This window comes from Cyanistes caeruleus, chromosome 1 (genome assembly GCF_971803275.1).
Source record: "Cyanistes caeruleus chromosome 1, bCyaCae1.hap1.1, whole genome shotgun sequence".
NCBI classification, from domain to species: domain Eukaryota; kingdom Metazoa; phylum Chordata; class Aves; order Passeriformes; family Paridae; genus Cyanistes; species Cyanistes caeruleus.
The window spans coordinates 91,797,718-91,808,955 of NC_141701.1; the positions used below are offsets into that span (position 1 = coordinate 91,797,718).

The window sequence follows — 11,238 nt, forward strand, 5'->3', positions numbered from 1 at the left end:
AAGTGTCTGGGCATGAAGGTCAAGTATAAAGTACATTCCCTCTGGAAGAGAGACATATTTTTAATAGTACCAGTGACTAGTAGAGACCTTCACTGGCACAGATGACTTTCCTAAATCTTGAAATTGTCTGTCAAAGCCTAAGCACCTAGCAGGAAGATATACTGTAGTCAATCTGATGTGAGCATAATAATGCAAAAAGTCTGTTCTGTAACACCCAGAAGATGTGATCAGAGATCTCTGCACCCCCCAGCCTTGCCTCTGGGGAGGTGAGATCTGTCTGCGTGCACACCTGGCAGGAGAGGGCAGGGGTGCTCTGCTGATGCCCTGCACTGATGATCTGTGCACGTGGGGGGTACCTGAGGCTGTGGGGCCAGGTCTGCACAGCCTCCCGTGCATCAGCTGGGCTCTGTGCTGGTTTGCACATGAGGAGCAGCACAGCAGCTGTACTCTACAGCACTAGGTGACCAAACACACACACCTTAAAATCTACACGATGATGTAAATGCATGGTATATGCTGCACAGGAAGACCTTGAACTATTATTTTTCCTCTCTGTGCTTTCTCCTCTGAATGCCACCCCAAGGAGCTTTTTTATCTGGATCATAAGGAAATGGAAGTGGAAAATAAAACCAGAAGGATGTTCCTGGGTAGGTAAGATGATAGCTTTGTCCTCTCATCATACTCATAAATGTGTCCTGGAAAGAGTTAAGCTACCCTAAAAATACTGCCAGGGAGGGGGACTTGTGGAATCCAAATGCTGTTTAAGAATGCAGGGGATAATTAGGGCAGTTGGTTTTTAATTACCACTGAAGTCAGTCCTTGCAAGAACCACTAGCCATAGCCAGGTTAATGGTCAGCCCTCTATGCTGAGTCAGCAAAATGCTTCTGCTGGCTTTCACCAGGGGCTCCCATCGGCTGAGGGCAGCTCTTTTTGTTGGATGTGCCCAACTTCACTCTGAAGCCAGGATGATGAAAAGAGAAAAGCAATCTGCAGCTTTAATCAAGCTTGCAGGAACACACCTTTCGGATTTTGTGAGACGAGGTATTTGTTACCTCCTGTCCTCTGGCATGGTAGCAGTTTAATGAAAGGCTGCATATTTTTCTGTTAGCAGCTCAACCACTTAATTCTTAAGTTCCTTCAGAGCTCTCAGATGTATGCCATCTGGTCATGGTGACTTGTTGCTCTTTAATTTGTGAATTTGTTCCAGCACTTCCAGTTTTGACACCTCAATCTCTGACAGAGTCTCATCTTCATTACTTGAAAAGAATAGCTCAGAGGGCTGTCTCTCTCTCTCTCTCTCCCTCTCTCTCATGCATGCATCGTCTTGTAGCTTCAATTTCATTAATACAATTTCAACTTACAGCAGAATTTATAGCTTTCCCTAACAGGCCATCTCTCCACCTCCTAACCATACTGCAGTATTTTATTGTGCTATATTTTTATTAAACAAAAGCATCGCTGAAATCTACACAGAACCCATGCACTCAGGTAACCAGTTTTTTAAAAAGGCCTGAAAGTGAGCTCAAAGAAATACCTATCAAATATCAATATGCACCAAAGATGTGGATGTGAAAGATGTGAAAACATGGAATGAAACAACCTTTTTAAACACATCTAGGATGCATCTTCATGGCCCAACGCTATTTATTTATGTATCATAAATAATATCTATTATTTACGGTCTATTTGCATTTCAGGTTTTCAGGGAAGTCGAGTCCCCATCGTAACAGGCACTCAACAAGCACATGGTTAGAGGCAGTTCCTCTTCTGAGGAATTTACAAATAGGGAAGACAAATGGCTAAGAACAGACAGCATACAAAGGAGTTGTCAAAGATGGATGTCTTTGTATTTACATAGTTAATGAATTTTCCTTTCATACACTGTGTCCTTCACCTTCCCTCCCCAGTATTTCTCCAGGCACATATCCCCACCTAGCATCACCAGGATTTCCTAATATGTTTTGTTTCCATCCTTTCCCACCTGCAGGAAGATATGACAGTAAAAACCTTGGTTATGTAGCAAGTCAGCCCATGCCAGCCACTTTTTTCCTCTTCCTGGGAGACTGAAGTGGTTTTCTAGAGGTGTCTGTGCTTGTGGGGTTCAGGGCAGGAGGAACACCTGGCTCGCCACCTTTGCTTTCACCCCCAAAGCACAGGCTGCACAGCACCTGCATTGCCCTGGCAGCAGAGGCCACTGCTGGAAAAACTCCTTTGCCTTCAGACCATGGAGCAGCCCTGGCTTCTCCACCACCCCCGTCCATACTTCCAAAATGCAGGGAACTTTTCAGCAGTGCCATCTGCAAACTTTGGAAATAGGCTGTCTGGAAGAAGGGATTATGGATGGGCATGGAAAGGGCAGAAACTCCAAACTTCTCTTCACCACTTTATGAAACCCAGGAGATGACAGAAAGCACGCTCCCCTTCTGACAAAATCAGAGGGTCTCTAGTGACATTTATGTCACTGGAAAGGCATATAATACGTACACAGTGGTTTAATTTTATCTTAATGAAACAATATACATATAAAACTATCCATTAAATATAAAACAGTGAAGTAATTTGCAAATTTTCCTACAGCATAATAAATTAAGCATGGAGAGCACTAAGGAATGCAATTTGCAGTCATTTATAATGCAGTGTTTTATGTTAATAATTCAAAATCACATGCTATTTGGAGACACTTCTAATTAATGTATTTATGAAATTGTGAACTGTGACTGTTTTGGTTCCATTTAGCTAAACATTTCAACAGAATGCGCTTGCTGTTGTTTTGTGTTTGCTTAATGGCACCAGCAAGCATCAAATGTACAACCGGGGAAAGTTGGGGGTGGTATCTGATGCGGCTTTTTTTATGGGTATGTGTTTTTGTCTGTGCACTGTATACATGCATGTCATTACACCCCTGATCTCACTGAGGAGAAGAAAGTTCTGCAGTAATTTGAGGAGGAAATAAGGAAAGTTTTATGGATGAATAATTAATTGCAAGGAAAGTTCAGTACCTTCCTAAAGAATTGCTAAAATATTCAATACTTTTTACATAGCAGGTCTTTATACGCTGCTTTTTCTCCTGACTGGTTAATTATGACTAATACAGCTTGTAAATTTGTATTCATATTTTTATTTTGATGTCTTTCAGGTTTCTTTTCATCATACTACGCATTTGTCAGGCTGTTTCTTTATCGGAACACTATGAGAAAAGATTCCTCAGAAGGTTAGTCTCCTGAGAGGAGACTAGCAGGCAGTTGGGAGTATTTTGAAATTTCAAGTACAGTCTGAGAAAAAAAACTCCATCCATATCAGATTTTTTTAGGAAATTATCACATGTCAAGGCCCTGATTCTGCAAGTGGCTTGAAATGAATGAGCTTCTAGGCATATGCAGAACCAGATGCTAATAGCACTCTGTTGTAGCTCTGCACAGGACAGTGAAGGGAAAGCTCTTGAAATAATTTTTTATGAACAGTCTGTTTCTCACAAGAAAAAGAGGGAAAAAAATAAAGAAAGAAAGAAACCTGGAACTCCTCAAACCCATTGTAAGGACATCCAAGGTATTATATGTGGTCCCTTCCACCTTCCAAAATGATAATGAAAATTCAGTGGGCTGCTGGATCAAAATGTTCATGTCTCCTTGTAATGTCAAAGCTCACTTGCAGCAAAATAACTCCCTGTTGAAGGTTTTATTTCACAATTGTGTTTTCTATATGGTTTCTGCTTTTTTCTTTCTTGGTATCTTGCTGCCTTTTTTTTTTTTTTTTTTATTCTCAGGACAATATGTATATGGCTGAGAAAATATTTAAAAGGTTCTCATGGCCTTTAGCTGTGATCTTGGAAATCGACCAATGTAATCATTAGACTGAGAATTAAAGCTGTATTTGACCACTTTGTATGATTTATATTTTTAACAATGTAGAAACTGTTATGATTAAGGAGGCAATGTGGGTGTCTAGGACCTAGCTCCCTATTACTTGTCATCATCCAAGTTGCTTTATCGAATCTCTTTATTTCCTTGGTATCAAATAGCAAATATTGGTAACACATTAGATTAGCTGAATGATAGTCTTTAATAAACATTTTCCTAAAATGAAAAATATTACTATATCCATTTCATGTTGTCCTTTTTGTCCAGTATGAATGCATTCTGTAAAAGCTCATGTATTTAAATATTTTTCTGCTTCTGTTTTTAGTCCCAAACTAAACTGGAATTGTCAGGAACTCGTCAACATAAAGACTAGGATCATATTTTTGGTGAGTCACTGTATTTAAATATCTTTTCTTCCTGGATTTTTAAGTAGAATTTGTCTTTCACTAAGTGAAATGGATTTGTATGAGATTCCAAAATTGAGGCTCAAACTTTTTTTATCCCAGCTATGTACTTGTTTAAAAAAAAAATAAATTAATATACTTGTCACAGGGTCCTAAGGTGTTAGATCTGTGATGCATCAACACAGGATATAAGATGATGTAGTGTATCAGGAGATATACTGTGAGACAGGGAACTTTGCTAACTAACCAGTTATTACTTTTTGACAGCAATGGTGGTGGTCTGGCTCCATGTTGAGCCATATGATCCCAGGTTTATATCTGAATCTGAGTTTTATGGTTTGTGCCCGTCTCTAAAATTAATTTACAGAAACAGAAAAGAAAAATGCCTTTCCTATTTGTTTATTTTTTCTTCTGATTTGAATGGAAAATTTTCACTTTATTTTGAGGCATGGTGAGTGCCGGCAGTTTCTGTTTCAGACTTGCATTTGAACATTCAAAACATTATAGAGGGCTTGTTTTAAAAATCCTTTCGCCAGTGGTGGGCAAATGACACAACTTGGGAACATGTGCATTTTTTATTTTTTTTTTTCTTTTAATTATTTTGGCATAGTTTGTAAGACTAGATCTACAGCTGCCTGTGGTTACATGCTATTCTTTAAAGGTGTTGTAAAACAGAGCAAATCCAAAATACAGATTCTATCTGCTCTGCTCAAAGCAATATTGCTATTTTTGATGGCAAGCTTGTCTGAAAGTTATGGTTTTCTTTTTTAACCTATAGAGGCATAAATCCAGAGTAACTATATCAAAATTCATTCAGTAGCAAAGTCTGGGTGTGATTAGTTTCACAATTTATAAATATCATGATGCTTTTTCTCATGTCTTATTATCAGAGGGTAGAAATCTTTGGAGTGCCTGAAGGCACTTCAGGTACTTCAGCACGTATCAAACAAGAATTAAATTAACCACCATGTTCTGAAAAGAATAACAAACAAAAGCACATTTGACTTGGATGTCTTATGGAACACCACCACGTAGCTTGTGAATATTATCTTTCCAATGAACATGGGGGCCCTTAAATGTAATTATTAAATTCAGCAGATGAGCTGCCATCCCTTGGCATTCTAATTATCTTAAAGAATTTTTATTTGGTGATTTATGTAGAATTCATCAATCAGAGTTATTTCTGTAGAAACAGTGCTCTATTTCTGGGGAGCCTCCTTCCCAATTTGACATGGTTTTTCGAAATAGAAGACTGTTTTTAAAAAGATCTTCAAAGACATCAAACTAATGGGTTTGAAGAGAAGCAAAGAAAGACAGGAAAACAAAGACTGGCAGAGCTCTTTATGAAGGAAGAAATAGCATATTTCTAGTCCTTTTTAAGCTATACCTACTAACCTGATGTCCTGGGGATAACTGTACCTATTTATCAAACTGAAAATGGATGCTAGCTAAGGTAAATACACCATTTATTTTTTAGATTTCATACAAAAACTTTACCTGTAAAGTCCTTGTCCCTCCTCTTCCCCCTTGGGCTGTAAGACGACATGGCTGTCCCCGTCTGCAGTTCTACCTTCCCAGAGCTACTATTTGGATAGGCAAGACAGTCATAAGGAAAAATAAACATACTCCAGAGAAGAAGTATGTGAAAAATTGAGTGAGAAATACGGCAAATTTCCTTGACTTTGGTGCAGGACAACTCCTGTGGAGGCTGAAGCTTTGGGGCTCTGAAATGGCCAGAGAACGTAGAAGGAGCAGAAGGTCTGGCTCGATTTGGTTGCAGAAGCTCGTTAAAACCCGACATATGGGAAGAAATGTAAGACTTTTTGGTACAATCACAAAAGGATAAATTAATCAATCAGTAAAAGGAAATTCAGCACCTTCTGCAGTGGCAGCATGGTAAGAAGTAATGGATTTTGTCACACAGCTTAATCCAGTTCCCACTGAGGTCCTTGGAAACTGAATTCAGCCTTTCCAAGTTAAAGCAAAGGAAGTTTTCCAAACTGTTAATAATTTTATTTGCATGAACAAAGCTACTGGGTAAGATATAAGCACACAAAAAAACCCAAAAACCCCAGATACAGTCATTACCAGCAGTGTATGGAGTTGTCTAGCAGCAGTAAACAAGAAAAGATGCACATGTCCTCTGCTGAATGGGTAAGCATTTGTCTCAGCCATGTTTGTGTCCCCATTGCATCTGCCTGCCACATACATTGTGTGAAGGCGCTTGACCAGACCAAATGTTTTGGGAAAACAGATTTCAAGTGTCACATTTCTAATATTCTTGGGCAGAGAAGCTGAGAAATCTGGGAAAGAGTTTTATGGGCCAAATTTTCTGAGATGTATCTCCATGAGCTGTACCAAACATGCAAACTGGCCTGCAGTTATTCCTACCAAAGAACACAGGAGGAACTTAGAAGGACCCATGTTATAGAGCCCACACTACTTGGAGAGAAAATGTCAAGTTGAATAACATTTTCCATATACTATTTAACCACCACTGCACTTGAGAAAATAATAGCTTTGAAACCATTAAGAAAACTGAAAAATGGGGGGAAATAACCATATAGATGACCTTCTCTGGATGATGTCCTCAGCTCTTTCCCCCTTGCTTGGTTAGAGAGAACTTGGAATGCCTGTTTTTTAAAGCACCTGTCTCCCTCTCTCCCACCTGTGATTTCATGGTATTTGAGTCAAACTTAGGTAGGATATGCCAGGAAATAACAGCAGTGCTCCCCAGCACTTCTGGGGAACCTGAATTCAAGGGGCAGGGGAAAAGGTTTCTGGTGTTGACACTTAGGCAATGTAGAGGGTTAAAAGCCACTGGAGACACAAGTGAGAAAATGGAGTAATCTTGGGCAATTCTAAAGTAATGGGAGAAAACAGGCTGCACAGAAAAGAAAAAAAACCCAAAGCCCAAACAACCAACTTTTCTCGTGCATTTATGCTGCCAAGTTCACCTCTGATGCAAGGGTGTTGTGAAATGTAGCTCACTGGCTAAACGTTGTTTTGATGTGTTGTTTGGGACATGGGGAAAGAGAAATGGACTGCATTCAATTTCTATTAAAGCAGAGGGATGTCTTCTGCAGAATTTATTTTCAGGAGCATTGCACTAACTTCATTTTCTTATTAGCTGAAATTGCTAGTGAGACAGTTTTAGCAAAGATGCTAAATGCCTTCGTGGAAAAGATGAGTCTGTGCTCAATGAATTGACTACTGTTGTGTCAGCTTGTACAGAACAGATATTTACTATGGGATTTGGGGATCTGGGATTAGGTCCTAGTGATAATTCATGTGGGAAAAATGTTGTATTTAATTACAGAAAGGCAATTAGATGGGAAGATTGAAAGAAAATGTTACAGGTAGTTAGAGTTTCAGGAAAAAAGCAGGAATTTATTACCCACAAAAGAAAAAATCTGATATTAGTGATTGTTGAAAATTGAGGGGGAAAGAAAAAAGGGGTGGGGGGGTGGGGAGGAATTACATGTTTTTTTGGAATTAGAAGTCCAAAAGAATTTTCTCGGAAAAATGCTTTTGTGGCATTTTTTAGATCATCAAGAAACTGAAACAAACTGAGCAATAAATGAAACAGAACCAAACCACAGAAAAACATGTTTTCTGACCACGGTGTGGTGAAGCTGAAGATGGGGAGCTTCATGCTCCCACTTTTCCTACCAGGGACTAGTTTTCTGGTTGAGCTAAAATTCCCACAGCGCTGAAGGGCATCCCTGGAGGCACAGGTTTTTGGGAGGCAATGTGCCACTAAAAGGCAGTTTGGTTTAAGCTGGAAGTGCTGCACAATGAAAGGTATAGGTCCTGCTTTATCCTAAGTGTTATTAAGCCACCGTCTTGATACTCTTCAGGATATTAAGCCATAACTTTAAGGAACTTGGCAGAGCAGATTTAGCTCTCATGGAGATAGCCTTTTCTCCCCACTGACTCTTGTGTGTGTGTGTTATGTATTGCACAGCCTAAGCAAAACTATCTTTAGAGGAGCACTTATATGCAAGCCTTGAGGAGTTTGTGTAGAGAACCTGGAAATCCAGCAGACTACACTGTTTGTGCTGAGGAAAGTCCAGAGTTAGGTGCTATCTTATTCAGGAGCCTGATCTCTAACCCCTCCAAGCCTCAGAAGTGAAGCATGAGCTATGTCTAGCAGAGGGGGACAAATCATTACTTGTAGAAACTGCAAATTTCAGGTCAACACCACTTCAGATTGCCCTCAATCCATCTGGAGAGTCTGGGATGAGGTTAATTTGGAGGGTGGAGAAGCTGTAGCCTCCTGGAGAAAAACCTGCCATATCTTGTGCTCCCTTTCCTCGGGTGAGCTGGAAGGACAAGAATTGTGCAGGATGCTGAGATGCCTCTAAAGGAAATGTTGGCATGGGTCAAGCTGTCACACTGAAGTGTGTGGAAAGCTGGACTTGGGGCTACCCAGCCAAACTTGTTAAACCAAGACAGTACCTTTCAACAGCTCCACAATAACACTGGGTTTATGTGTGTTTGTACAGAAGGTATAGGATCATGTTCCATTTGTTTACCTGTCTGTGCACCCTTCCAATAACTTTTGCTCATTTCAAATGAATTTGACATAGCAGTGGGAGTTCGTAGGTATTTTAGATTTTTGCCAGTTTATTTGTTGGATGTGTATCAAACATGGAGCTACACAGAACATGATAGCCAGACATGTTGTGGTGGCTCATTTGCAAGATTGTGCTGCTGCTGTTCACTCATGTTACCTTCACTTTCCCATTCCTTACTGCTTTTAAAAGCAGCATGAAGAGCAGGAGCAGCTGCTGCCAGGAAAGGAAGCTGCAGGAGCCGGAGGGACACACGTGGGGGAGTGCAAAGACACAGGCTTTCACTGCTGATGACCTTGGCTTCTAGCACATCCCATGATTAAATAGAGTAACTGCTTCTAGAGAAGACATGGGAACTGAAGCTATGCATCCTATTCAGGATGCAGGGAAAGGAAAGGAATCTGTCCTGCTTAACAAACTTAGTGAAAAAATCACTGAATTTCTACTTATGGTTACTGCAACCTTATGAGGGAAAAATACTTACAGATTTTATTTCTTAAAAAAAGAGCTACTTTTTTTTTCCCTCCACAGTTATTAGAGGGAAACAGATTAGTATTTGTTTGGTTTCCCATCCTTGTCTCTGCTGTTTCACACACTCTTGAAAGTGTCATTACTGGCAGAGCATAACATTTGTTCTACCACTCTGAAAGTCCAGCCCTTTATCTTAGGAGACATCATAGAAGCATAATTTTATGGTTTGGGTTGGAAAAGACCTTAAAGATGCAATCTCCCTGGCATGGGATGCCCCCCACTAGATCAGGTTGCTCAGGGTGAAATAACAGAATGGTTTACCCTGGTGGTTTCCTCTCCAACAACCTCCTAGTCAAGAGCAAGATCTCTTTAGGTGGCTGGGGCTGTTTCCATCAGCTGTGCAGTAGCATTTTCAGCTGTGTGTAAAACTTTTGGGCTTCCTAGGAAACCTTACTCAGGTGGTAAAAGATATTGCTAAAAAATGGAGAATTAAAGTAAATAAAATTAGGTCCTCAAAAAGTCCTGTCTACCCTTCTGCAGTGGTGTCTTTCACAGAGGATTTGTTCTTTGTTCTTTGAAGCAGCTGCATACAAACTGAGTTGGAAAGCTACTCAATAAAAATGACAGGTATCAACTCTTCCACTTACCATGTTATCAGGTTACTGTGGTAGCAGGGAGGTGGAGAAGAATTGTAACCCAGGAAGCATCCTGGGACTTGCTCCTCTCTGAGGTCAGCATGTAAAATTCCACATGTCATTTCACAGGATGTTCCCCTGTTGTCACAATTTTTCCTTCTCTCATCTACCTTTTCTCTGCTCACGCCATCTTTCCATTTATTTTTTCTGATTTCCTCCTGTCTATTTTTTTGGTTTCCATTTTCACCACTGGGATGAAAATCTGATAGCTGCCTATTTGAACACTTGCTCCATGATATTTGAATGCAACAGGAATTACAAAAAGTAAGTATTTTCATTTCTCGGTGCTTTCAATTTGGGTTCTTTCTTCACTTCCCCAAGGACAATGAATGTTAAATGCAGTATCACCGAACACAGATATCTAAGTTCACTAAAAAAAAAAAATCAGAAATTGCCTATATAGTGTTTTCCTAATGGAAGTATCTCTGAGGGAAGGTTGTTGGGGAACGATTGTTTTTTTAATGTGGTAGATATGTAACATGTACAAAATAAAGTACTGATTATATTTGTCCTCTTGATTTCAGAAAAATACAATTCCTGCATGCTGTTCTACAGTGATGTGTGAATATTCATGAATACTGAATTGTTTTTCTGGAGGAAATATGTAAAAGCATGAAAGTGATCATCAGCTGACCTCTGCTCCAAGCTGAATTGTGCAGTTTAGGAAACAATGGGGAAAAGAAATTTATTTCCAACTAGAATTTGATTGCAAAATGAATAGGAGGCTACTTCTTGCACGTCTAGGAAAAACTTAACATGCATCAAGAAACATCTATTTTTAAAGCCCTAAATAACCTTTTTAAGACTAAGACTCTGCTGTCATTTTCCTGACCTGTATAGAATCATGCTGATCACAAATGGCTACTTGGGTATTTCAGTTTCAGTGAAAAAATTAAGGCAATTAAAAATAAAAATTAAGGCATTTTCTTCTTGCATCCTGGATTTTTTTCCTAATGGCTTTGTATTGACTCATCATTATGAACTTTTATGTACTGTGTTGTTAGGTTTTAACCAGCTACAGAACTTTAGATAGTAACTGTGGTAAAGAGGAGCTACAGGTGCATGTGCTCTGTCTGCAGTGTTTGCAGGGATGCTCTGGGACACTGTGCTGCTTGGCCTCCATTCACTCACCCTGCTTTCCTTTGGAAGGAAATTCGGGGCATAACCGGGAAAAGAGCTGTGATACCCTCCCAAAGGTCGGTGACCACATGTGGGGCATGTGGTGGGCCATAC

At 39.8% G+C, this 11,238-nt stretch overlaps 1 long non-coding RNA gene across 14 annotated transcripts in view; it reads left to right on the forward strand.

Moving 5' to 3' along the window:
• The window catches only part of LOC111923745 (uncharacterized), a 114,905-nt gene extending 103,965 nt beyond the window's left edge, over positions 1–10,940 (forward strand). For all 14 annotated transcript variants that reach the window (XR_015273883.1, XR_015273881.1, XR_002861262.2 and 11 more), the window contains 5 exons: positions 3,138–3,212; positions 4,184–4,244; positions 5,954–6,158; positions 10,215–10,269; positions 10,530–10,940. This is a non-coding gene — a long non-coding RNA (uncharacterized LOC111923745). The remainder of the gene's footprint in view (positions 1–3,137; positions 3,213–4,183; positions 4,245–5,953; positions 6,159–10,214; positions 10,270–10,529) is intronic.
• The last annotated feature ends 298 nt before the right edge of the window (positions 10,941–11,238 follow it).